The sequence below is a fragment of the Jaculus jaculus genome, chromosome 4 (assembly GCF_020740685.1).
Source record: "Jaculus jaculus isolate mJacJac1 chromosome 4, mJacJac1.mat.Y.cur, whole genome shotgun sequence".
In the NCBI taxonomy this organism is placed as follows: Eukaryota; Metazoa; Chordata; class Mammalia; order Rodentia; family Dipodidae; genus Jaculus; species Jaculus jaculus.
The window spans coordinates 16,577,124-16,602,456 of NC_059105.1; the positions used below are offsets into that span (position 1 = coordinate 16,577,124).

General features: G+C 45.1%; 1 pseudogene; it reads right to left on the reverse strand.

Moving 5' to 3' along the window:
• LOC123460109 overlaps positions 1-23,937 on the reverse strand; it is a 44,791-nt pseudogene extending 20,854 nt beyond the window's left edge.
• Positions 23,938-25,333: the final 1,396 nt, after the last annotated feature.

Sequence of the window (25,333 nt, forward strand, 5' to 3'; positions counted from 1 at the left end):
CTTTTGGGTCATCCCAGTGGCTTCTCTAACCAAAAGTGAGAGTAGCATTAATATGTGGATATAAACATTAACAGAAGCACTAACAGGGCAGTTTGGTAAGCATAATATATGCATTTATCCAGACCACCAGCAGGTGTTATACTCCTAGGGCTCATTTTTCAGTACCAGGCATGTCCATTTACATAGCATTTGGTTTCCCCCATAACAGACATGCCTCTATTGCACCTGTTGGCATTGGGCCACTTTTTAATTGGGGAATACATGCATATGATCCCAGCACTTGAGAGGTCACACTGAGACTACATAGTGAATTCCAGGTCAGCCTGAGCTAGAGCAAGACCCTACCTCAAAAAAAAAAAAAAAAATGAAATGAAATGAAACTAACAAACAAAAAAAGTTTGAGGCTAGCTTGGATGACATGAGAAAACAAACAGAAAGCAATGATCTGGACAGGATGGAGATGAACTAGACTAAAGAGCCCATTTGATCAGGTTCTCTTGGAGCTCTTGGGTCTTCATGCCTTCCCTCCAATACAAGGCAAGACATTTGTCACGTAAGTTTCTATGAACCACTATAGGAGAAAGTAGCTCAGATCATCCTTTCATGGCTAGATCTCACACAGAAGGTGGAAGAAGGTCCAAGACGCCCCATTTAGGCATGGCATATTGTGCTATGGAAACAGCCATGGGTAGTATGAAGCAGGATTGCCTCTTTGAGAAGATGACATTTCCCCAAAACCAAATGAAATGAGAAAGTAGGGATGAGAGCAGGCAAGAGTGAAGGACCTGGAGCAAAACAAGCGTGGTAGGCACTAGGACCACTTGGGAGACGAGCTTGATCGAGCAGAGAACAGAAACAAGGTGAGAGAATTGGGCAGGAATCTTTTAAACCCATGGCAGATATATTGGGAAGCCATAGGAGGCTCCAAGCAGGGTCAGCTCCCCACTGGTTGCAGAGTGAAGAACAGCCTTCAGGGAGACCAAAGCGAATGAGCTGGGCCTGGTCTTCAAATGGCAAGATGACAGAAAGGCCATCTGCATGAGCCATCACCTGTCTGTGCCTTGGAAGGTTGGAGATTTCGAAACCATTTCGTGATGGTTAAAAGACAAAAAGAGAGATGAGATTCGTAAGTTAAAGTTAACTGATAAGGAACTGGGAAGATGGCTCAGTGTAATGTGCTTGCCATGTAAGCATGAGGAGTTGAGTTTGGACCTCTAGTACCCACATACGAAGCCAGGCACCACGGCATGCAGCTGTAATCCCAGCCCTGGGGAGGCAGAGACAGTAGGGCATCTGGGACTTGCTGATCAGCTTGGCTAGCTGAATGGATGAGTTCCAGGCTCACTGAGAAACCATCTCAAAGATAAAATAGAGAGCAATTGAGGAAAACCCCTGGTGTTACTAGCCTATCTACACACACACACAAATTATCTGATAAATCAGGACATGAAAAGTTCCACATCCCTGATGGGATCCAAGAAAATGTCGGAAGAGAAGCCCACGTTCTAAAACCAGGCAGTTACCCAGCGGTCCTGGTTGCCAGTGCCAGTACACTCTGGCCAGCCTGCCACGTGAGGTGTGGATCTGCATCAAGATAGTTGCAACCAAGTCCTCTCTATTATGCCACCTCAAATGCTGCCCATTTCCCATTTTTGAGGACACGGAAATATTTGAAAATTGGGGTATGGTGACAGTTGCCCAAATGCATACATTTCCCAGGTCACTAAATTGTTTACTTTCTGGGGGCGGGGGAGCATATCACTGCACAAATTTTATCTTCAAGGAGGTTTTTTAAAAAAAAATATTTGTTTATTTATTTGCATATGTGTGTGTGTGTGTGTGTGTGTGTGTGTGTAGTGACAGTAGTATGTGTGGTATATGTGCATGTGGTATATCCACATGTGTGTGCAGATGTGGTGTGCCCTGTGGGCATAAATGTAAATGCCAGAGACCATCCAGCATCCTGTGTGCACCCTTGAGAAGGGCCTCTCACTGGGCCAGAAGTTGCTAGGTTTTATTGTTGTTGTTTTGGTCCAAATTGCTGACCAGTGAGCCACAGCAATTCTATGGTCTCTACTCTCCAAAGCACTGGAGTGACAGACATGTGTGGCCACAGCTAGCTGGTCAGGCAGCCCTGAGAGAGGCTTGTCCCCTGCAACACATCTATTTATAACCTTGTTGCGATGGGGGTCCACCTTCCGGCTCAGGTGAGCCAGAGCGAGAGCTGATTAGTCTGGGCTAGAGGCTGATTATGGAAGAGGCAAGCCATGATATTACGTTCTGGGGACTGACCTTCACCAGCCCCAATGTCAGGATTAGATTTAAATTCTAGGAAAGGGGGCCTCCCTCCCAGGAAGGGTTCAGGTGGTTTGTGGAAAAAGCGATCTAGGGAATTCCTCTAGTCAAGAAGTCAGATCGTTTGATGTCTGGCAAGTGCACATTGCAAGGGCGGACATTCCTGCCTTGACCTTCAGGAGCCCAGGCACCAGCACTGCCTGACAAAGCTACCTGACTCCCTCTCAGGGTCATCTCTACCACATCTTCCCGGGGCCCAGGGGACACTGCACAGGAAGCAGTGACATGAAAGCTGCTCTCACTGTTGGCCTGACAACCAACTCCAGGGAGAAGGCTACAGATGTTGTAGTCACTTAAAACTCATCAAAGCAGAAAACCAGAGACTACAAAACACTCAGCACTAAGTCAGACTCATAACATACCTGCCAAGGCTCAGAGAACATTGTGGAAGAAGGTGTGAAAACATTGAAAGAGTCACAGAGTGGATAGGATTAGTCACAGGCACCGTCTCCCTTCCCACCCCCTTGACACACACTAAGACTGACTGAGACCTTCAGGACCCCAGTGTGAATACCAATAACCCCACTGAGGAGGGCCCTCAGTGGAATGGGGGCAGGGAAGAGGGGATATAAAATGAAATTTAGTTTAATACAAAAGAATTCAAGGAAAACTAAGGCCAAAAAACCCAAAATACTTCTGCCAGACATGGTGGCGACATATTATAATCCCAGTTCTCAGGAAGTTGAGATAAGAAACTCGTGAGTTCAAGACCAACATGGACTAAACAATAAGATTCAGGGCAGCTTGGATACATAGCAAGACCCTATGCAAAAAAAAAAAAAAAAAAAAAAAAGGCAATAGATAAGTATATAACAACAGTTCCTTAAAAGAAGATAAAAGGAATCTTTAGTCACACCGATCAAATGAAGAAAAATTCGAGGCCTTCTCAGATACCAGACACTCAGGCTGAGGAGTGTAAATGGTCAGCTTGAACTATAGCCGTGCATAGGCCACAAAGAGCCCAGCAGGAAGTCAGAAGATGAAAGCCTGAGAGCTGCGCATGCTGAGGCATCTGGACAAGAAGGGGGATTTAGTCAAAGTACATATTACCACAGCGCAAGTGGAGGTCAACTGGGTCTATGGTCCTTGCTCAACTACGAAGGAGCTGAGAGACCGAGAGGAAAGGCGACTTGGACAACATGGCCTGGCTGGTGAATTTCCGTCATTGCCTTGGGCTCCTTTTTTGGGACAGATCTCAGTGATCAGGAAAGGTTGGCTCACCAAATGGAGGGCAACAGGAAGGTAAAGGATGTGTGCGAACAGCGTTTACAGCTGGTAGGCAAGTGACGGTCAAGGTTAATCTTCCTTGTCAACTTCGCTGGATTTGGAACTAGAACGGAAACACAGCTCTGGGCATACCCACGATTGTGTCACCAGAAAGGTTTAACGGAGGAGAGAGGATGCATCATGAACGTCAGGTTCTACGCGTGCACCGTGACTCCGGCTCCCAGGACTTCTCCCTCATGATGGACTGTACCTTCAATCTTAAGCCTCAGGTATTTTGTTAGAGTGACAAGAAATAATACAGTGACCAAGGCAAAATTCTAGCATTATGTAGAAGGTGGTCATCTGTGTGTAGGGTTGGGCTATCTGGGCAGCAGGGGTTCCAGCACACTTATTTGAGGGCCCGGGTGTCTGCTGGGAGGGGCATCTGCGGCTGTATCTTAATGTTGCTCTTGCCAAGTAGACAGTATGTTTTTCTTCAATTAGAGGAATTGATTTGTGGGAAGCTTTTGTGGAGATTCCAGAGAGTAAACAAGAGCCCACTGTGGACTTTCAATAATCTTTGGTTTCAATAATTTTTCCCTAAGGAATGAGGAATTTGGTTAAACGTGCTGAAGATTATGGATGGTCAGACTTTTGAGAATAAATCTAAAGCCCAAAGTCTTGAAAACTAAGCCTGTGTGCCCTTTTTCAACGACTGGCTATACAGTTAGGACCTCACAACCAATAGGGCCTCACCTTCTCATACCTCTTGCTTGGGGCTGGGACAGAACTCAGGGATGGGCAGAGTGAGGAGTTGTCCATGTGGGATGCTCCAAAAGCCCCCAAAAGTGGAGGGTGCCAAGAGTCTGAAGAAAGAGGCAGATGCATCCAGGATTGGTCAGAATGGAGCGGGCTGGTGGGATTTATAGACAGAAGTGCATCTCTGGTCGGAGGGCAACCTAGGAACTCACGTCACAGAGCAGGGGTTAGGGTTTATATGCTAAGCTATGCAAAGGTCAATCAAAACGTACCTGCACTTTCTCCAAAAACCATTAACATGTCAAATGTCAGTTAAGAAAGAGTCCAGTTGTGGCACTAAACATTGAGCTGTCTTTATGGCTTTGCTTATCCTATAGGCTTTACAATGTGTGCCAGGGTCACATGTCGGGCAAGACAGTGGTTACAACCCAGACGACTCGTCAGTGCAGGCTGAATCCGTCGGTCTCTACAGTGAGGGTAGAGGGCCTCGGTCTGGCTCCACGCTGGGACCTCTGTGACACTGGAGAAGTGAGTAAGATATTCACCCAAGTTAAAAGCAATTGCAACTTATCTTTGTGGGATCTTCGAGTTCACTTTTGAGTCACATTAGGAGAAGTGACATCTGAGGTGGAGAGCAGCAAAATGGTGTCCTGCCACTGCGGAAGCCTCCTAACAACAGCACGAGTTGAAGTGCCAGACTGACGTCAGCGATGTAGAGTGTAGAGACGGGGCAGGAAAGGAGCTATTTAATATGGACAACTGGCTTCAGTAAAGGTTCCAAGGCTGGTTAATGGGACAGTCTTTTCAATGAATGGCACCGGATAGCCACAGGCAAAAGAATGAAGTGGGACCATTATCTGATATTTTGTGCAAAAATTAACTCAAAATACATCAAAGATTTAATCATAAAAGTTAAACCTGGGGCTGGAGAGATGGCTTGGCCGTTAAGGCACTTGCCTGCAAAGCCAGAGGACCTCAGTTCGATTCCCCAGGGCCCACGTAAACCATATGCACAAGGTAACACATGCGTCTGGAGTTCATTTGCAGTGGCTGGCCCTGGCACACCCATTCTCTCTCTCTCTCTCTCTCTGCCTGCCTCTTTCCCTCTCTCAAATAAATAAATAATTTTTTTTACAAAGTTAAACCTATAAAACTCTTAGAAGAAGGGCTAGAGAAATGGCTTAGTGGTTAAGGCGCTTGCCTGTGAAGCCAAAGGATCTAGGTTCTATTTTCCAGGACCCAGGCAAGCCAGATGCACAAAGGGCACATGCATCTGGAGTTTGTTTGCAGTGGCTAGGGGCCCTGGCACGCCCATTCTCTCTCTGTCTGCCTCTCTTCTATCTCTCTTTCTAGGCTTGAAAATAAATAAATAAATTTTTTAAGAAAACTCTTAGAAGAAAATATAAAGAAAATCATCATAATGTTATGCTCAATAATGATCTCTTAGGTATAACACAAAAGCATAAGCAAGGGGAAAAAATTTCAGATAAACTGAACATAGTGGCACATACCTATAAAATCCCAGCACTCAAAAGGCCTCGGTAGGAGAATTGCTGTGAGTTTGAGGCCAGCTTGAGACCACATAGTGAATTCCAGGCCAGCCTGAACTACAGCAACCCCTTCCTCAAAAAGAAAAGAAAAGCAGTATGTATTTGAGCTGAAGAGATGGCTTGGAGGTTAAGGTGCTTGCCTGAGAAACCTAAGGACCCAGATTTGACTCCCCGGTATCTACGTAAGCCAGATGCACAAAGTGGAACATGCATCCAGAGTTCATTGACAGTGGCTGGAGGCCCTGACTTGCCCATTCTCTCTCTCTCTCCCTCTCTCTCTCTCTCTCTCTCTCTCTCTCTCATAAGTAAATAAATAAAATATTTTCAAAAATTCAAAATTCAAATAGATCAAGTGGGTTTTATCAAAATTAAAGAGTGAAAGAACATGGTCTGAATGTGGTTTGTCCTCTCTGAAACTCATGTTTAAATTTGTCTTCGGATGCATTGAGAGGTTGTGGGACTTTTAAAGGTCACTGGATCTTTAAGACCAATTAATATCCTTCTCAAAGGACTGGACTGGCTGCTGAAGAGCAGCCCATTCTAAGGCCAGGAAGAGCTGTTTCTTTGCTTCCTCCACGCAAGCCCACCCCCCCCCTCCGCTCTTCTCCCAGGTTATGGAACTGCACAAGGTTCTGGCCAGATGCTACCACCCAGTCATGGACTTCCAGAGTCATGATCCAAAATCAACACCTTTCCTTACAAATTACCAAATTTCAGGTACTCTGTTCTAGCAACAGAAAATGAGCTGACACAAAATGGGAGAAAGTATTTGCAATGCATTTATGTATCTGACAATGGATTAATATCTACAGTGATAAAGAACTCCTACAACTCAACAACAAACACCCCAAAGGCTTAGTGGTTAAGGTGTATGCCTGTGAAGCCCAAGGACCCAGGTTCGATTCTCCAGGTCCCATGTAAGCCAGATGCACAAGATAGTGCATTGGCTGGAGGCCCTGGCGTGCCCATTCTCACTCTCTCTATCCCCCCCCTCAAATAAATAAATAAAATAGATAAAATAAAGTGTTTAAAAATGGACAAACTGTAACTTTTTAAGAAATATTTTATGTATTTATTGGAGAGAGAGAGAGTGGGTGTGCCAGGGCTTTTTGCCCCTGCAAATGAACTCCAGATGTATGCACCACATTTGTGTACATGGCTTTATATGGGTGCTAGGGCATCAAACTCTGGCCCAGAAGCCCACAAATGGCAGCTTTGATGTTACTATCACAACATGCATGCCACTTTATGCTGTCCACTGAAAGGGACAAGAGGAGAGTGGGACCACATTAGGGAGCAGTCAGGGTAGGACTGGGAAGGGGCTTGCATGAAGGCTATTACTTGAGTCTTTTATTACGGGGTTTTATGCAAATTGTTTGGAGTAGGAGTCAAGACTTAACCCGTGGCTATGAGCTCCACAGTGATATGGTGTTCACCGTGGAATGCCCCCTCAGGCTAATGTGTTTGAACCCTTTGTGGTGTTTTGAAAGGTTGTGAAATCCTTAGGAGGAGATATGACCTAGCTGGAGGAAATGGGTTGCTGAGGACTAACCTTGAGGTATTGTAGCCAAGTCCCACTCCTGGCCCCATTCTCTCTCTCTGTTTAATGGTCCATGCCATGTGACAAGATGTCCCCACCGTGATGGCCTCTATCCTCAAACCATGAGCCAAAATATCGTCATGAGTTCAAAGCCACCCTGGGACTACAGAGTGAATTCCAGATCAGCCTGGGCTAAAGTGAGACCCTACCTTGAAAAACTAAAAGCTAAAAAATAAAAATAAATCCTTTGTCTCTTTGGCAGCCTCTTCTCAGGAGCGGTTACAAGCAATGAGGGAAGTAGCTAAAACACACAGTATATCGCCGTGGCACCCTTCCCTGGGACAGTGTGGGACATTGACCCACACAAAGCGTCACCGCTATCTCAGTACAGCACTTCCTGTTGCCCCAGCTCTCCAGCTGGCTGTGCTTAACCCCCAAAGGGTGCCTCTGTGATTAGGACTGAGCTTTTCCTAGGCCAGGCTTAGAAGTCAACCCAAAAAGAAGCAAGGTTAAAGAGAGGTGCGAAGGCCTCCTTCCGAAGTATCAGTTCCCTCAGAACCGTGACAGATGTTATCTATTTATTTATTTTTGGTCTCACTTCTACATATATGAACTGTGGGACTTAGAGTCTAGGATAAGTTTGGAGAAACAAAACTATCGTCCTTCAAGAGTTCGTAATTCAAAGAAAAGGAGTCAAATTCCATAACTATGGCAATTGGTTTAAGTAGGGTTTTCTAGGATGGGCTTAATTTAATTGGGGTAATTTCCATCATAAAAACAAGGGAATTAAAATGAGGAAGGCTGTCCCTGTTCCAGATAGGTGCCCAGAGAAGTAGGGAGACAACCACTTTGGCTGACAAACATCAAAATAGAGCCTTGAAGAGTTCCAGTGGGAAGGGAGGTGGGCAGAACTCTTTCTCTCCTGTTGCTGGTACTTAAACCCATCTCGCCAATATACCACCCCAACACAAGACAAAAAATATCATTTTCCCTCCCACCGGTCATCGGTGGGATTCTGACCCTCAGCAGGGTCTGGGTCATCATGAGTTAAGAAGAAACAGATGAAAGAATGACAGGTAAAGCATGTTTACCAATAACAGCAATAAAGGACTGCGGGGGCGGCGGGGGGCAGGGGGTGCTGGGTTTATAGTACCCTGACTTTGCTCAACGTTGTGAAGACATGGTGTTTAGCTGGGAGAAGAAGGGAATGTTTGGGCCGATAATAAACAAATAAATGAGCAAAGAAAATAAGTTCTTGCATGTGAAGTAATTTACAGCTAACAATATTTCACCCACACATTCTTTCCACGGGAGCCTGTAAACCCTCTGGCTACAGAGTCCTGACAAATCTGACTTTCTCCTTTTGATGAGTAACGAAACCACAGTTTAAATAGCTGAAATAACTGCAGTCACATTGTTCCGCGTGTCGGGAGTGCAGCCTTAAGCCGGCTCTGATTCCCGGGGCTCTTCCTGGCCTGCGCTGGGTGGGGGTGGCTGTGCCTCCCCCATGCGGTCAGCCTGGCCCACTCCTTGGGGAGTCTTCTTTTCCAATCCAGGTGCCCACGACTACCATTTATTCTTGTCGTGTGTCTTTCATTTTGTACAAATTGTGCAATTACATAATAAAACGTGCGACACAAGTATTTGCGTGTCTCCTCCATAAACAAGAACATTTCTCATGGACATCAGAAATTCCCATCTATGTTATCTCTTCAGCATTGTGAGTCACCTCTCTGTTCCTTTCCCCTGGCACTGGGTCTTCCTTTCTTGAACTTGGGCTTTTTTTTTTTTTTTTTTTGCCTGCAATGTTGCTCTCCTAACTTTGCGTCTCTGATCATCTCCCTCTTTTTTCCCCCAAGGCCCAGAGTTTCTTGCTTTGGAGCCACTGTCTACCCACTTTGTCTGCCCAGGGCTTGGGCCAGCTGGGCCCGGACTCTGTGTCCCATTAGAGAGCAGGCTGGCAGCTGCCACTTCACTGTGAGATTTACATAAGTGCCACCGAAGGCCACAGCACAAACATTTCACGAATCGCCTCTGCCTAACGGAAGACTCGCTCTGCCTTTCTGCTTTCGGCATTTTGGTAACTTTCTTTGTTTTTCATTCCTCTCTTTCTTCTTTCCTTGTGTCCTTTCTTTTTGCTGTCTGGCTTTATAGCCTCACACATTACCCCAGCTTCTTCACTTTACATTTGCCCCAGATCTCTTTCCGCTGCAGACTCATTTTGCTACTTTATTTCAGCCAGTCTCCCACCCACTTAGCTTCTGCTGTTGCATGGTCTTAGTGCAGGTTGGGCACAGAAAGGAGTTTCAGGGCACTTCACATTCAAGGATTCCTCAGCCCAAAGCTCTGTGATCCAGCACTCAGTTTTTGGGAAAACTATGATGATCAGAAGTCGTGTAAAAGGTCAAGCATTTGGGCATATGTCCATAGATTTTCATCCTATACTAAGATTATGCCCTCTGGTCCACTCACCTCATCTCAAAGATGGTCAAACAGGGCTGGAGAGATGGCTTAGTGGTTAAGGTGCTTGCCAGCAAAGCCAAAGGACCCAGGTTCAATTCCCCACGACCCACATAAGCCAGATGCACAACATGGCGCATGAATCTGGAGTTCATTTGCAGTGGCTGGAGGCCCTGGTGAGCCCATTCTTTCTGTGTGTCTCTCTGCTTGTAAATAAATAAATAAACATATTTTAAAAGAGAAGTAAACAAAAGCCCATATAGCAAGTTGATGGGTTGAGGGGCGAGCTGAAGTTTGGGGGCTTTCTTCATTTGTGTTCAGCTATATCTGTGTAGATTCTTCTGCCTCTAGGTGCTTCCCCAAGCACTTACCCTGTCTCTTGGGCTTTTCCCATCATACTCCTGCTTTTCTGTGTGGATGCACCCTGAATACACAGAGGCACACTGAGTACCTCTTCGGCTTATGAAACTCTCCAGCCAAGCTCTGGGATTCATAGGGTCCAGAGGGAAATGAAAAGTGGGGTGCATTCTCATGAATATACAGCTGCCTAGACCCGTGATCAAAGGCGATTTCCCTGGGGGTTGAAGCCTTGGTCCTGGAGCCCTGAGTCTGTGGGTGGAGTGTGGGTACAGGCTCATGCTCAGCTGACCACGGAACAAGCCGTGGCATTGCAAGTCTAGGGAGAGACAGCCACACCTGGCCCCACGTGAGACATCCTGAGGAACACGCCCAGCTCCGGCCCTGTCTGTACCTGCAGCCATGCCAGGGAGAATTAGTAGTGGAGTGTGGGCCACTATATTGGGTAGAGGGCAGTTATCACTGCGGGGTGGGGATGGAAAAGGAGATCAGAGCCCAGGGGCCAGGATCGTAAATAGATAGGTAACCCATCTCAAGGAGATGTGGAGGTAAGCCACAGGTGGGCCTAGGCTGCAAACCTCGTTTTAAAAAATATGTATTTTTAAATTTATTTGACAGAGAAAGAGAGAATGGGCACACCAGGACCTCCCACCACTACAGATGAACTTCAGACGTGTATGCCCCCTTGTGCATCTGGCTAACATGGGTCCTGGGGAATTGAACCTGGGTTCTTTGGCTTTGCAGGCAAGCGCCTTAACCTCTTTTGAATGCTCTATTGTCCCATCTGACTTGGCTTACAAATATAATCAAAGCATTAAGAATCTAAGAGGGGACTGGAGAGATAGCTTAGCGTGAGGCACTTGCCTGCAAAGGCAAAGGACCACGGTTCAATTCCCCAGGAACCCTGTTAGCCAGATGCACAAGAGGGTGCATGCGTCTGGAATTAGTTTACAGTGGCTGGAGGCCCTGACATGCCCATTCTCTCTCTCCCTCTACCTGCCTCTTTCTCTTCAAATAACTAAATAAAAATAAAGTTTAAAAAAAGAGAATCTAAGAGGCTGGGAGATCGTCCAGAGGATAAAGTGTTTGCCTTGTAGCTCTGAGTACCTGGGTTTGGATGCCTAGACTCCATGAAAAAGTCTCTGTGTGGGGCTTCTATAATCCCAGTGTGCTTACAACAAGAAAGAAGGCAGATATAGCAGAGGTTCCAGAAAGCTGGAAAACAGTAATGAGACCAACAAGAGATGCTGCATCAGAGCTTTTAAAAGGGGCTGCAGGGCTGGAGAGATGGCTTAGTGGTTAAGCACTAGCCTGTGAAGCCTAAAGACCCCAGTTCGAGGCTCGATTCCCCAAGACCCACGTTAGCCAGATGCACAAGGGGCACACGCGTCTGGAGTTCCTTTGCAGTGGCTAGAGGCCCTGGCGTGCCCATTCTCTCTCTGCGTCTCTATCTGCCTCTTTCTCTCTCTCTGTCACTCTCAAATAAATAAATAAATTTTAAAAAATGGGGGTCTGCAGAGATGGCTCGATGGTTTAAAACACTTGCCTGCGAAGCCTGAGGACCCAAGTTTGATTCCCCAGTACCCACATAAAGGCAGATGCACAAGGCAGCACATACTTCTGGAGTTTGTTTGCAGTGGCTGGAAGCCCATTTTCTCTCCCTCTCTTTCTCGCTACCTTTTTCTCTCCCTCTCAAATATATAAATAATTTTTTTAATGTTTTTAAATTTCTTTAGTAAAAAAATAAAGAATCTCAAGATGGTGGCAGCAGAGCTTCAAACCTAAGTTCAGGGCCTTCAACACCAAGCACGTGCTGACGCAGGTGACAAAGCCAGTTCACAACCTGCCCTATCCCGACTTCCAACAGCCTTTTGAGTTCATCCAATTAGCTGCTTTTAAGCCTAATGTGTAGACAGGAGGGTGAGGCATGTGGCACAGCCTTCTGAAGCCGTTCAGTACAGGCTTGGCCACTGTTCCACCCTGTGCTTCAGTTTCCTAATTTGCTGAGGGGGGGAAGGAATTTTGGGGTTCCTTATCAATGCACCAATATACCAATGCACCAATAAAGTTAAGGCACCCCAGACTCTTGTCTTATGAATTTAAGGAATTGAAATCCATAGACCAGAGTGTAAGGTTTGGAGAGATGTAATTAGGGTAGGAAAGGGGCGAACGTGCAGAGCTCCTGCCACACGGAGGGCAGGAGGGGTAGAGAGCCCATGCAGGAGTAAGGTTGGGTCTCCTCTTGTCCCATCCCATCTCCATCTGGGCTGAGATGAAGGGAAGCTTACCAGGACTTGGAAATTCAGAAGAGAAGAACAGCCCGCATAGAGAGGGGCTGGCCCACCTGGTAAGCATCTGTCTATAACTCACAATGGTTCCTTCGCCTTCAGGCTCAGGTGAGCCAGAGTGAGGGCTGGTTGGTCTGGACTACATGCTTGTTCAGGAAGAGGCCAGCCATGAAGACAAATTTGGGGGCTGAGCTTAACCAACCACAATGCCAAGATCAGATTTAAATTCTAGGAGAGGCAATCTCTCTCCTACGGAGGGGCTCAGATTGTTTATGGAAAAATAGATCTAGGTAACGCCTTTCACCAAGAGATAAGGCGAGGTGAGGTCCTTCTCTGATCTTTAGTGGAGATTGCAAGGGCAGACTTAAGGGCATTTCTGGTTTTTAGTTTGGGGGCCCAGTTACCCTAAACTACCTAACAAAGCTACTTGACTCCTTCTCAGAAGCTAATTGTCTCTTCTTTGGGATTACAGCAAATAACATAGAGAACACATTCTGGTCCAGAGGCAGAGTGCTCAGCAAATAATATATGCCCATGCACATATCTCACTTTTCACCAATCTATGTTCTCATATCATCTGTATTGTTATTAGCTTAATATTTTAACTTACATCATCCTAGTTTATTTCCTCTTAAGTAAATTTATTTAGCGACTAGCCTTATCATTTAATAAAACTTTATAAATGGGAAGCCAATATTACTACTTTACAGAAAGTAATTATAAAAATAAATACCTAGAAAAATGACAATGACATGAAAATCTAACCAGGTATATCATTTGCTAAAAGCATAGAGCCTGTACTTTTTCTAATAATTAGCACCCCCGATTTCTTTTTTATTTCATCTTCAAGGCCTAATTTTGCCATATTCCACCCAGTGTTGTTATTTCATACACTGCTAGTCCCTGTATCAGTTAATGGCATCTCTTGTACAGTGGTTTGCTCATCATACTTTGAGAAATACCAAACATGAGGTTAAGAAAGGGTAGAGCCAAGGTCTACAATTCATGTAGCAAGATTGCAAAAAATTAAAACCCACACATGCCATCAAATGCTCTTCATAGACACATGGATTTAAAAACTGCATCAGCTGCTTGAGTGATTATCTCTGAGGAGGGAAAGAAAAGGGAAAGACTGGGGCTTGTAGTCATACCACATTGTACCATGTTCATAATGCTTTCCTTATTTTTATTAAAAGGGCTGGAATCAAGAAGGAAATATTTTTATGGTTCATAATACTGAATAACAAGGACATGAGCATTTAACATTCTTCATAACTTTATGCACTTTAACTTTATCTTAAGGTTGAAAAGGGGGAAATAAAGAAATTTTGACCAAGCAAAATGACCTCCAAGAAGGTTTCTGGGAAAGACTTGACGTGTTGATTAGCAAGAGGCTGTGTTAGCCTTCTTGGCCTGCTATAACAACTGGTTCTGACTGGGCTGGGGGAAGGCTTAAATAATGGACATAAATTTTCTTATACTTCCAGAGGCTGGAAGCCCAAGATCAAGATACCAGCAGGGTTGGTGCATTCTGAAGCATCATCTCTCCTCAGCACATAGACAGCTGTCTTCTTCCTGTGTTTATATTTCCTTTGAACATGGCCATATCTGACTTCCTTTTCTTATTAGGATGCCGTCATATTGGATTACGACTTACCTCAACAATCTCATCAAGTACTATAATTGGGTACAGTCACATTCAGAAGTTCTAGAGATTAAAACCTCAACAGACCAATGGGGGGAGGGCAGTGCACAATTCAACTAATAACATGAGCCTTAAAATGTGAGACACCGCCACTAGAAGTTTTTTATCCCCTCTTTAGGGACTAGGCTCCTGTCTCCTCTTTCCAGCAATGAAGAGGGGTTTCTGACGACAGCTCCACTGCCTGCCCCTTTTTCCTGAGTCCTGTCTGTACTCTGTACCCCAGCTCAGCTAAGCCTTGCCTGACCCTGGGATCCTCCACTCAGGGGCTGGTTCTCACAGCCACGACCCAGGCCAAGGGCTGCCCCTTTTTGCCAGCAGGTTACCATCCTCACCCTAGCTGGTTACATCTATCAACAAGACCTGGCAAGTTCTTCCGAGGCCGCTGGCTCATTCCCGAAGCGAATACACACCAGCTCCTGCCTCAGCCTGCCCACTGGGATTCCCACAGTGGCTGGGCAGCTCTGGCACTTTGTGCCTGAGACACTTTGCAGAGTAAACTCAGTCTTTGTGCATCTGAGGCTCAGGCTGCATCCCTTGCTTTGAGCAATGTGCTTGACCACAGTAGAAGTCTCTGGGCTCACCTTAAGTAAACTGAGAATTGGGGATCCTCTGCCCCAGGCCTTGCCAAGCTGCTGTTGGATTTCCACTGGAGGCCCAATAAGGGTCTCCTTAATACAGCTCATTTCTCAGCCTGCTTTTATATGGGATGCGGCTATGTGGCCTGGAAGGAGCCATGGGTTGAGTTCAGACCCTGGTGTCTGGAAAACCGCATCTGCCACTTTTCACTCTCATATCTGGCAGGTTGCAACACTTTACAGGGCCTAACGTTTTCCATTTGTGCAATGGCAGGTTTTATGACAGGTTGAAGAATGTTCCTACCTTCACGATATCCATATCCTAACCTCCAGGAACTGCAAATGTTATCTTATTGAGGAAAGGGGGTCTTCACAGATGTGTTAAGAATCTTGGGTTAGGAAGATGGCTTAGCAGTTAAAGCATTCACCTGCAAAGCATAAGGACCAAGGTTCGATTCCCCAGTACTCATGGAAGCCAGATGTACAAGGTGGCACGTGTGTCTGGAGTTCATTTGCAGTGGCTAGAGGCCCAGGTGTGTCCATTCTCTCTCTTTCTCCCTCTCTCTGCCTCTTTCTCTCAAATAAATAAATAAAGATTTAAAAAAGAACCTTGTGATGAAGAGATTATCCTGGTAAGTCGTAAATGTAGTCACAGCTGTCCTTCTAAAGGAAGCGGAGGGAGTTATATACACAAGAGGTCCCTCAGAATATTACCACGCCTAGAGAAAAGACCTTTAAAAGGTACTCAAGTCAAAAATGAGGAAGGGGCTCTAATCCAAAGAGACAGGCATCCTTATACAGGAAGGAAGCAATACCTGGGCTGCAAGTTCTCAGAGGAAGGCTATGTGAGGTCAAGGCAGTGAAAGGCAGCTGTCCGCAAGCCAGAGAGAGGCCTTGGGAGAAGCTAACCAGCCATCATCTTGACCCTAGACTTCCGGTCTCAGGAATTTCCGTTGATTAAGTTTCTCAGCCTGTGGGTCTTGGTTATGGCATCCTTAGCAAACAGATTCACCTGCCAATACCATGATTTGAACCCCGTGATGCTGATTTCCAGCATCTGACCTCTGGAGTGTGACAAAATAAATTTCTATTGGTTCATGACACCTAGGTTGAGGTATTTCGTTAGGGTGGTCCCAGGAGCCCAACACAAGAGACTGTACCTAGCTGGCAGGCTGTCCCCATGATCAAGGGGGACACAAGGTGGCCCTGCTTGGTTGGGGGTGAGTACTATGCACAATTTTTTGGTATCTGAATTCACTTCTTATCTTTCAATATTTCATTATTCTATCAAAATGAAAAGAAAAAATATAGTGTCCAGAATGGTCTTTTAGGATGATCTTGTTTATTCTTTGCTACTTGTTTCCTGCCTTAATATTCCTATATTCAGCCAGGGGTGGCAGCATATGCCTTTAATCCCAGCACTCGGGAGGTAAGTGGATCACTGTGAGTTTGAGGCCATCCTGAGACTACAGAGTGAATTACAGGTCAGCCCAGACTAGAGAGCAAGAAGACCCTACCTCGAAAAACCAAAAAAGAAAGAAAAAATTCCTATATTCTTTTAAAAAATTATTTATTTATTTATTTATTTATTAGAGAACAAGAGAGGGAGAATGGGTGTACCAGGGCCTCTAGCCACTGCAAATGAACTCCAGACACATGCGCCACCTTGTGCATCTGGCCTATGTAGGTACTGGGGAATTGAACCTGGGTTCCATACGCTTCACAGGCAAGCACCGTAACCATTAAGCCATCTCTCCAGCCCTCCTAGATTCTTTTAATGAACCCCATCTATGAGGACTCCATGGAGAGCCAACAATCACTTGTTCATACATCTCTCTGTCCCAATCCTTCACACCAACCTCTATAGCAAATATTACAGAGTACTCATTCTGTGCCAGACTTTGTGCAGTGTTGGGTACTTTTCACTTAGTCCTTTGAGAACATCTTTAATATAGGTACTGTTTTCATTCCAACCTTCCAGACAGGGAAATTGAGACAGAAAAGGATGAAAGAACTTGCTCAGAGATGTGGCAGAACAGGAAGACAAAGCTAGGGTGTCGATGCCTAGGCCTGTGCCCTTACTCACTGTTCAACCTCAGGAGAGAGTGGATCCACCTGATCTTGGTCCACTTTCACTTTCCACCATGCGCTTGAGCAGAATGGGACTCAATGGACAGACGGATTCACAGACGGGTGGGTGGATGGATGGTCAGATGGATGAACATAGCAAAGTCAAGTCAAGGCAATGCTCATCAGGGCCCTGTTTTTTATGTTCACTTATTTATTTATTTATTTGAGAGCTACAGACACAGAGAGAAAGACAGATACAGAGAGAGAGAGAGAGAGAGAGAGAGAGAATGGGTGCACCAGGGCTTCCAGCCACTGCAAACCAACTCCAGATGCATGCATCTGGCTAACGTGGGTCCTGGGGAATCGAGCCTCAAACTGGGGTCCTTAGGCTTCACAGGCAAGCACTTAACCGCTAAGCCATCTCTCCAGCCCCAGGGCCCTATTTTGCCAAGCTGCTTTTGAGTTTAATTCTGTTGCTGTCTCTGCCTCCTCCACAGTCCCAACTTACCCACCACACAAAACAGCATCTCTGTTCTCTGGCTCTTTGTCACTGGGGCAGGCAGGGAAATCAAGATTTGGAGTACTTACTTCTATTGTCCCTCAACGGTCCACTCAACATTTGCCTTGTCTCTTCCATCAGGAGCCATCGCTCACTCACATGGATGAAACAGATTGGAATTCTAAGAAGCCTAGTGAGAAAGAGCTGATCCAGAAAGATGAGGTAAGTCAAGGGGCCATGAACACAGCAGACAATATTGCTATTTCAGTGTAAAAGGAGAAAATTAGACCTTACTTGCCAAAAAACTGAAAACTGAGTGTTGTTTTGACTCTCACTCAGTTAATTTTTTTCCAGCATTCCAAATCAGTAAGAAAATGACCTAACCCCCAAAAAAGAGAGGCTGGGGTTTCAAACCCTGCTATGTAAATTTTCTATGTGGATTTCCTTGGACTGTACACTGAGATAAGACTGTCTACCTGTACTAGACACGCTACTAATGGCTGTGACCACGTACCTGACAAGAAACAGCATAAGGAAGGAAAGAGTTTGTTTTAACTTAAATTTCTGAGGATAAGGTCCATCGTGGTGGGGAACGTACAGCAGCAGGAGCAGAAGGCTGGCTGGGCACATCGCGTCCACAGTCAGGAAGCAGAGGATGAACAGAAGTGGGCTCAGCTATAAAAGGCCCATGATCAGTAACCTCCCAAAGGTTCCACAGCCTTCCCAAACAACACCTCCAGATGTGGACCAAATGTTCAAACCCGTGAGTTTATGGTGAATATTTCACACTCAAACCACAACACTATCCAGCTTCTGGCCAGGCTCTAAGGGAACTCACAGACCTCAAACACGAGCTTCCTGGGAGAAAGGACTAAGTCTAGAATGGCATTCTGCAGAAATCAACAAAGGCAGACCTCTCCCTATCTCATCAGACCCTTCCATCCAGCCCTTTGTGGGAAGCGGAGAGTTTTCCATTAGCAAGGGGAAGGATCTCAAAAGCATTGACTGTACATCATGGATGGCGGCAGATCAGCCTTAAGATCAGAAGAGAAAGGCCAAGTAGCAGCTAATCTGGACAGCCTTACCCCTGTGAGAGACCCATGACATCTCTTAGGAGTCAGAAAAATATTTACCTGGCAGTTACACTCTAACATACTCTGCTGTCCCTCCCTTGTGATGGATGCCTCGTCACTATGGAAAATAATCTCTTCTCTAAACTATGCATTTCATAATTAACCCCTATTAGAAATGTTCTTCCTTGTGGCTTTTCTTCTAAATATTAAAAAAAAAAAAACACATCTGAATGGAGTGAAGTAATGTTTTAAAATAGGGATTTGTAATTGCATTTTCATTGAATGTATAGCAAGCCAACCTTGTATCATAATCCCAAATTCGCAGAGCAAGGATTTTCATCCGTGGCACTACTGCCATTTGAGGCCAATTAGTTATGTCTGAGGGGCTATCTTGAACATTGCAGGGTTTTTGGCAACATCCCTGGCTTGTGCCCAATAAGTGCTAATCACACCTCTCTCCCAAAGCAGGACAATGCAACGAGCCGCAGACGCGGGCAAAGGTTCCCTTAGTACAAATTCTTCCCATTTGAGACCCTCCTAGAAGGAAGAATAAGGGGAAAATACCTTTACTCTGTTTCATCTAAAATTAGTTTATTTTATTCATGTGTGTTTCACGTATGAGTGTGGATGTGCATGTGCCACCACACACATGACGATCAGACCACTTTGGGTGTCAGCCCTCACCTTCCACCTTGTCTGACCAAGGGTGAGAGCAGCTTTAATTTAGGGAGATATGCATAGTGATTTGAGAGATTTCCTAATGTGTATGCCCACTCTACCTATCCAGAGAGTGCCACATTAGTTATATCTTAACAGTATCCAAAATTTTGTTATAGAAAAATTGTTTATTATAAAGGATTACAGTTAAAATTTAAGCAGAAGTTTATATTACATTATGGAAACATTCTATTTCAACGAGAAACTACAGAAGGTAGCTAGCTGGGTCTGGAGAGATGACTTTGCTTATTAAGGCACTTGTCTATGAAGCCTAAGGTCCCAGGTCTGGTTCCCCAGTACCCACAGAAGCTAGGTGCACAAAGTGGTGCATATGTCTGGAGTTAGTGTGTAATGGCTAGAGGCCCTGGCACCCCCATTCTCTGCCTGTCTCTCCCTATCCTTCCTGCTCTCTGCACCCCCCGTCTCTAGCTCATAAATAAAATATTTACAAAAAACTATAATGTGGCTATTGGGACACATTGTAACAATACTAATTTTTTCCAAGTTAACATACTGAAAAATAAGAATCATAATTCTGTAATAAACCTGTATGTGCATGTGCGTGTGTGTTTAAAGCATACCAATGAAGGAAGGGATACTTCGTGTTGACATATATTTACAAATGGAAAAAAATTACAGTGCAAATATCACTCATAAAATACTTAGATATAAATTACAGCATTAAAGTTAATCCTTTGTTTCACATGAAGACCTTAGAGACCCAAGTAAAAATGAGTATTTTAGGTAAATGTTATACAGATTGGGAGTACCTTAGTTTTTAAGTATATTTCAACTATTAAAATGTTATGCATGCCTTAAACTAGATATTTTTAAATTGTTTTTGTTTATTTTTATTTATTTATTTGACAGCAATAGACAGAGAGAGAGTCAGAGAAAGAGAGAGAATGGGTGCACCAGGGCCTCCAGCCACTGCAAAAGAACTCCAGACACATGCGCCCCTCATGCATCTGGCTAACATGGATCCTGGGGAATCGAGCCTCCAACCAGGGTCCTTAGGCTTCACAGGCAAGCACTTAACCACTAAGCCATCTTTCCAGCCCTAAACTCGATATTTTTAAATTGTTATTGGTTTGTTTGTGAGAAGATAGAGGGAGAGAGAGAATGGGTAAGCCAGGGCCTCTTCCTGCTACAAACAAACTCCAGATGCATGTTCCACTTAGTGCATCTGGCTTTACATGGGTGCTGGGGAATTGAACCTAGGCCAGCAGATTTTGCAAGCAAGCACTTTTAATTGATGAGCCATTTCTCCAGCCTTCAATATTTTTTTAAAGATAAAAATCTAAATAAAAGGCCGGGTGTAGTGACACACACCTTTAATCCCAGCACTCGGGAGGCAGAGGCAGGAGGATCGCTAAGAGTTCAAGGCCACCCTGAGACTACATAGTTAATTCCAGGTCAGCCTGGACCAGAGTGAGACCCTACCTCGAAAAAAAAAAAAAAAAATCGAAGTAAAAAGTATGGCCTGCCCTAGCATTTATGTTTTCTGACTTTCTTATTTTGGTTTTTCAAGGTCAGGGCTCACTATGTGGCCCAGGCTAACCTGGAATTCACTGTGTAGTCTCAGGGTAACTACAAACTCGCAGCGATCCACCTCCCTCTGCCTCCCAAGTGCTGGGATTAAAGGCGTGTGCCACCATGCCCATTTATTTATGTTATATTTCTGATTTGAATAGTAGTCTGACAAGTGGTAGTAACCATGCTGCTGAAACACCTGATAGAATCTGCATCATGTGTGAAGTACCATAGCCCATGTCCCCAGAACATGTAGGCTGATCATAAAGTTACAAGCTTGCAAGCACATGGGCACAACCAGCCATGGGCAGCTTCTTATATAAATTACTCCTCAGCAATATACAGGTTACCTCCAAGATTTAAGCTTACAGACAGACATTAAAATTTGCCAAGAAAACAGCATGTCCTGGCCTGAAATGTGGCTTAGTAATTAAGGCGCTTGCCACCAAAGACAAAGGACCCGGGTTCAATTCCCCAGTACCCACATAAAGCCAGATGCACAAAGTGGCACATGTGTCTGGATTCATTTGCAGTGGCTAGGGGCCCTGGAGCACCCATTCTCTCTCTATCTGCTTCCCTCTCTCTCTCTCTCTCTCTCTCTCTCTCTCTCCTTCTAATGAACAAATAGACAAAATATTTTAAAAGATTAAAGAAATAGCATGCCAATTTATAATAGCTGGGAAATGGAACCAGCCTAGATGTCCCTCAACTGATGAGTGGATAATGAAGATGTGGCACATTTATACAATGGAGTTCTACTCAGTGGTAAAGAAAAATGAAGTTATGAAATTTGCAGAAAAATGGATGGACCTGGAAAGGATTATACTAAGTGAGGTAACCCAGGCCCAGAAAGCCAAGCGCCACATGTTCTCTCTCATATGTGGATCCTAGCTGCAGATGACTGGGCTTCTGCATGAGAAGGAGAATACTTGGTAGCAGAGGCCAGTAAGTTAAAAAGGAGACATAAAGGGTGGAGAAAGGAAGGGAGGAGGATACTTAATAGGTTGATATTGTATATATGTAAGTACAATGATTGTAATGGGGAGGTAATATGAAGGAGAATGGAATTTCAAAGGGGAAAGTGTGGGGGTGGGGAGGGAGGGAATTACCATGGGATTTTTTTTATAATCATGGAAAATGTTAATAAAAATTTAAAAATTAAAAAAAAAAAGAAATAGCATGCCCTTGACAGAAAGCTGGAAGAAGCCATTCTGCATGCAGTTCAATGGGAGAAAGAGAAATCACCAGTGAAGATACTCAACAGTGGACACTGCAAGCCTTATATTTGGCCAGCCAGGCCAAATGAGCCAATGGGTGCAATAGTGTCACGTCTGTCATGGTGGAAACCAACTGCCTTCTAATTGGACTAGAGGCCTGCTCCATGAGAGGGAATACATCCCTGATACTGAAAACTTGAAACAGGGGTAGGTATGAGCCCTAGGGGTGTGACTTCTGCTGCTGTCTGGCTAAATGTATATACTATGCTTATCAAACTGCCCAGTAAGCACTTCTCTTAATGTTCATATCCTTATATTAATGCTACTCTCACTTTTAGTAGAGAATCTTCTCTTTTCAGATGGCAGTGACCTTGAGAAGACTCAGAAGGTATCATGGTGCTGGAAAGAAGTGACAGGAGTGCTCAGTACTGTAATGTCTCTATCACACCTTCCAAGGCTCAGGATCTATTGCAGAAGAGGTGGCAGAAAGAATGTAAGAGCCAAAGGAAGGGTAGGACTCCTTACAACATGCTCCCTCCAGACACAAAATGGCCTGTATATCCATGACCTCACAGTGCCTGACACTACCTACACAAGACCATCATAATAGGAGGAAAAAATCATCACATCAAAATAAAAGAGAGACTGATTGAGGGGGGAGGGGATATGACAGAGTATGAAGTTTCAAAGGGGAAAGTGGGGAGAGGGAAGGCATTACCATGGAATATTTTTTATAATCGCAGAAGTTGTTAATAAAAGAATTTTTGAAAACAAAAGAAAGAAATAGCACGTCCTGAAAAGACGGGCACATTTTAAAACATATTAAGACATTCCTGTTAACCATTATAATCCCACAGAATGACTGAGTAATAAGGAACTACTTGAAAGAAACAAAACAAATTAATCTAGTGCATAATTGATTCAATGTGGTTCCCAGGAAAGTCATTCAGTTGCAGGCTCCTTCGCGGCAGCCGCCATCCTTTTCTTTTCTTTTTTTTTTTTTTTAAATATTTTTTTTTTGTTCATTTATTTATTTATTTATTTGAGAGCGACAAACACAGAGAGAAAGACAGAGGAGGAGAGAGAGAGAATGGGCACGCCAGGGCTTCCAGCCTCTGCAAATGAACTCCAGACCCGTGCGCCCCCTTGTGCATCTGGCTAACGTGGGACCTGGGGAACCGAGCCTCGAACCGGGGTCCTTAGGCTTCACAGGCAAGCGCTTAACCGCTAAGCCATCTCTCCAGCCCCGCCATCCTTTTCTTGATAGCATCCATGATTACGCCCTCCATCAGTGATCGCTCACCATCTTCTGCATGATCATATGTTGTTACAGCTTTCTCGGTACAATTGTTGGGAGCCCGTGCAGGGCTCCCATCTGCTTATGGATTTCTATACTGAACCCCTGCAACTTCCTTATCTCCGTCGCCCATGGGGGAGAGGGTGGAGGTGAGGAGTCATCAGACCTGGGAATGTCATCTAGTGGAGGTGGAGGTGGTGGCCCACCAGCAGCTGAAGCTTGAGAATAAAGTGAACCTCCATGAACATGAGGGTGCGGGGAAAATTGGACAGTCCCAAAGAAAGTTTATCTGTAGCCACCAGAAGATATTGAAGTGGTAGAATTGTGCTGAGAAGTCTGGCGGGTCCGTGTGCCATGCTGGCAACCAGGAGCTGAGCCGGGGGCTGGGCCAGTAGTGGGTGGTGAAGGTGCCGTCCCAGCAAAGGGGATGCCAATACCACCGCTTCCACTATTTCCTCCACTTCCTTCCTAAACTCCCTTTACTGTGTGCCCTCGGTTGGTCTCTGATTTACAGAAGCCTTCCTGCCTGAACTTTGCTGACTTCCAAGCCTTGTGGGACTAGTCACACAGTCACTAGGGAATGCTGGGAGTTAACAGGTTCTAGGGTTTTATAAGGAGTATTCTGTCCCAAAGTTCCTCGGCCTGACATGGGAGGACTTGCTGGTTTCTGAGTAGGAGGAATGTTCTAGATAGTATACTGGTTCTTGCAAGCTGGCTATTCCAGGGCCCACACCATCCAGAGCATGGTAGCCAGTAGGTTTCCAAATATACTTTATAGGACACTCCATATTTGCAAGTGCTATTATTTTGTGAGTTCTTGATGTATTCTTTAAAAAAAAGACTTCATTTATTTGTTTAAGATGAAAAAAAGAGGCAGAAAGAGAAAGAGAATATGGGCACACCAGGGCCTCTAACTACTGCAAACAAACTCTAGACACATGTGCCACTTTGTACATCAGGCTTAACATGAGTACTAGGGAATTGAACCTGGGTCCTTGGGCTTTGCAGGCAAGTACCTTAACTGCTGAGCCATCTCTCCATCCTTTGATGTATTCTTATTCATTGAATTACCAATCTTGTCTTTGAGCCACTTTCTCTCTATGGATATCCATGGTCTATGAGATATGATTGATGAAGGACACGATTTTCCAGAGCCAATAGGCTTGGTTTTCCAGCAATTGGACTACATATATTTATTTATATACTGCCAATATATTTATTTTACATAGCCAATATATTTATTTGATAATGAACGCTCACTAGAGACTAGGTTGTGCATGTTCTGGTCCCTTTTGAAGTTTCTTTCTTGTCTATAGGCTGTATGTGTTGTTTTCACACTCCTGGGGTCAGGTTCCAGCAGACGGGATCTCCGCCTCTAGGAACATCTGCATCTCTGTCGTTTTCCAGCCCTCTGCATCGCTTCCTCTCACGGTATAGAAACAGCTGCAGCAAGGTGGTCCAAGGCGCAGAGCACCCAACAGCCCAGATACGAACCCGCGTCCCCTCCAGCCTCCCACCACGCGCCTCCTCCTCTTTCCTCTGACTCTCCCCGCCGCCCTCCGCCCAGTCTCTTCTCCTTTCTTCTTTTCTCTCCTCTCCTCTATAAGGACAAGTCTCTGTGCTGTGCTCACTTGCTCTCTTCCCTCAAGGAGGCTGAATTCTGCAGCTGACAATGGACAACGAGAGAGGGCTTGACTTCCTGCCGGAGAGAGGAACACCTAGTGGAGAGAATGGAGTCTTCCTCACACGAGACATGGAAGCGCGGATAATTCTCCAATTCTCCCCGGAAAATGGCCTTTGGGAGGAGTGTGCTTTTCCTCACAGCACAGCCAACAGGAGAAAACTGTGTAGGTGAAGCACAGTGATGTGTGTAGTGTGCCTGCCACTAAGTTGATTGTACTTTGGTCTTTTTCTACCCCCCCCCCACTTTTGTTTTCCTTTTTAAGAAAATCCAGAGGCTGGAGAGATTGCTCAGTGGTTAAGACGCTTGTCTGCAAAGCCTATCAACCTGGGTTTGATCCCTCACTACCCACATCAAGCCAGATGCATAAAGTGGCACATTCATCTGGAGTTCACTTACAGCAGCTGGAAGCCCTGGTGCATGCTCTCTCACTCTCTCTCCTCTCCCCTCC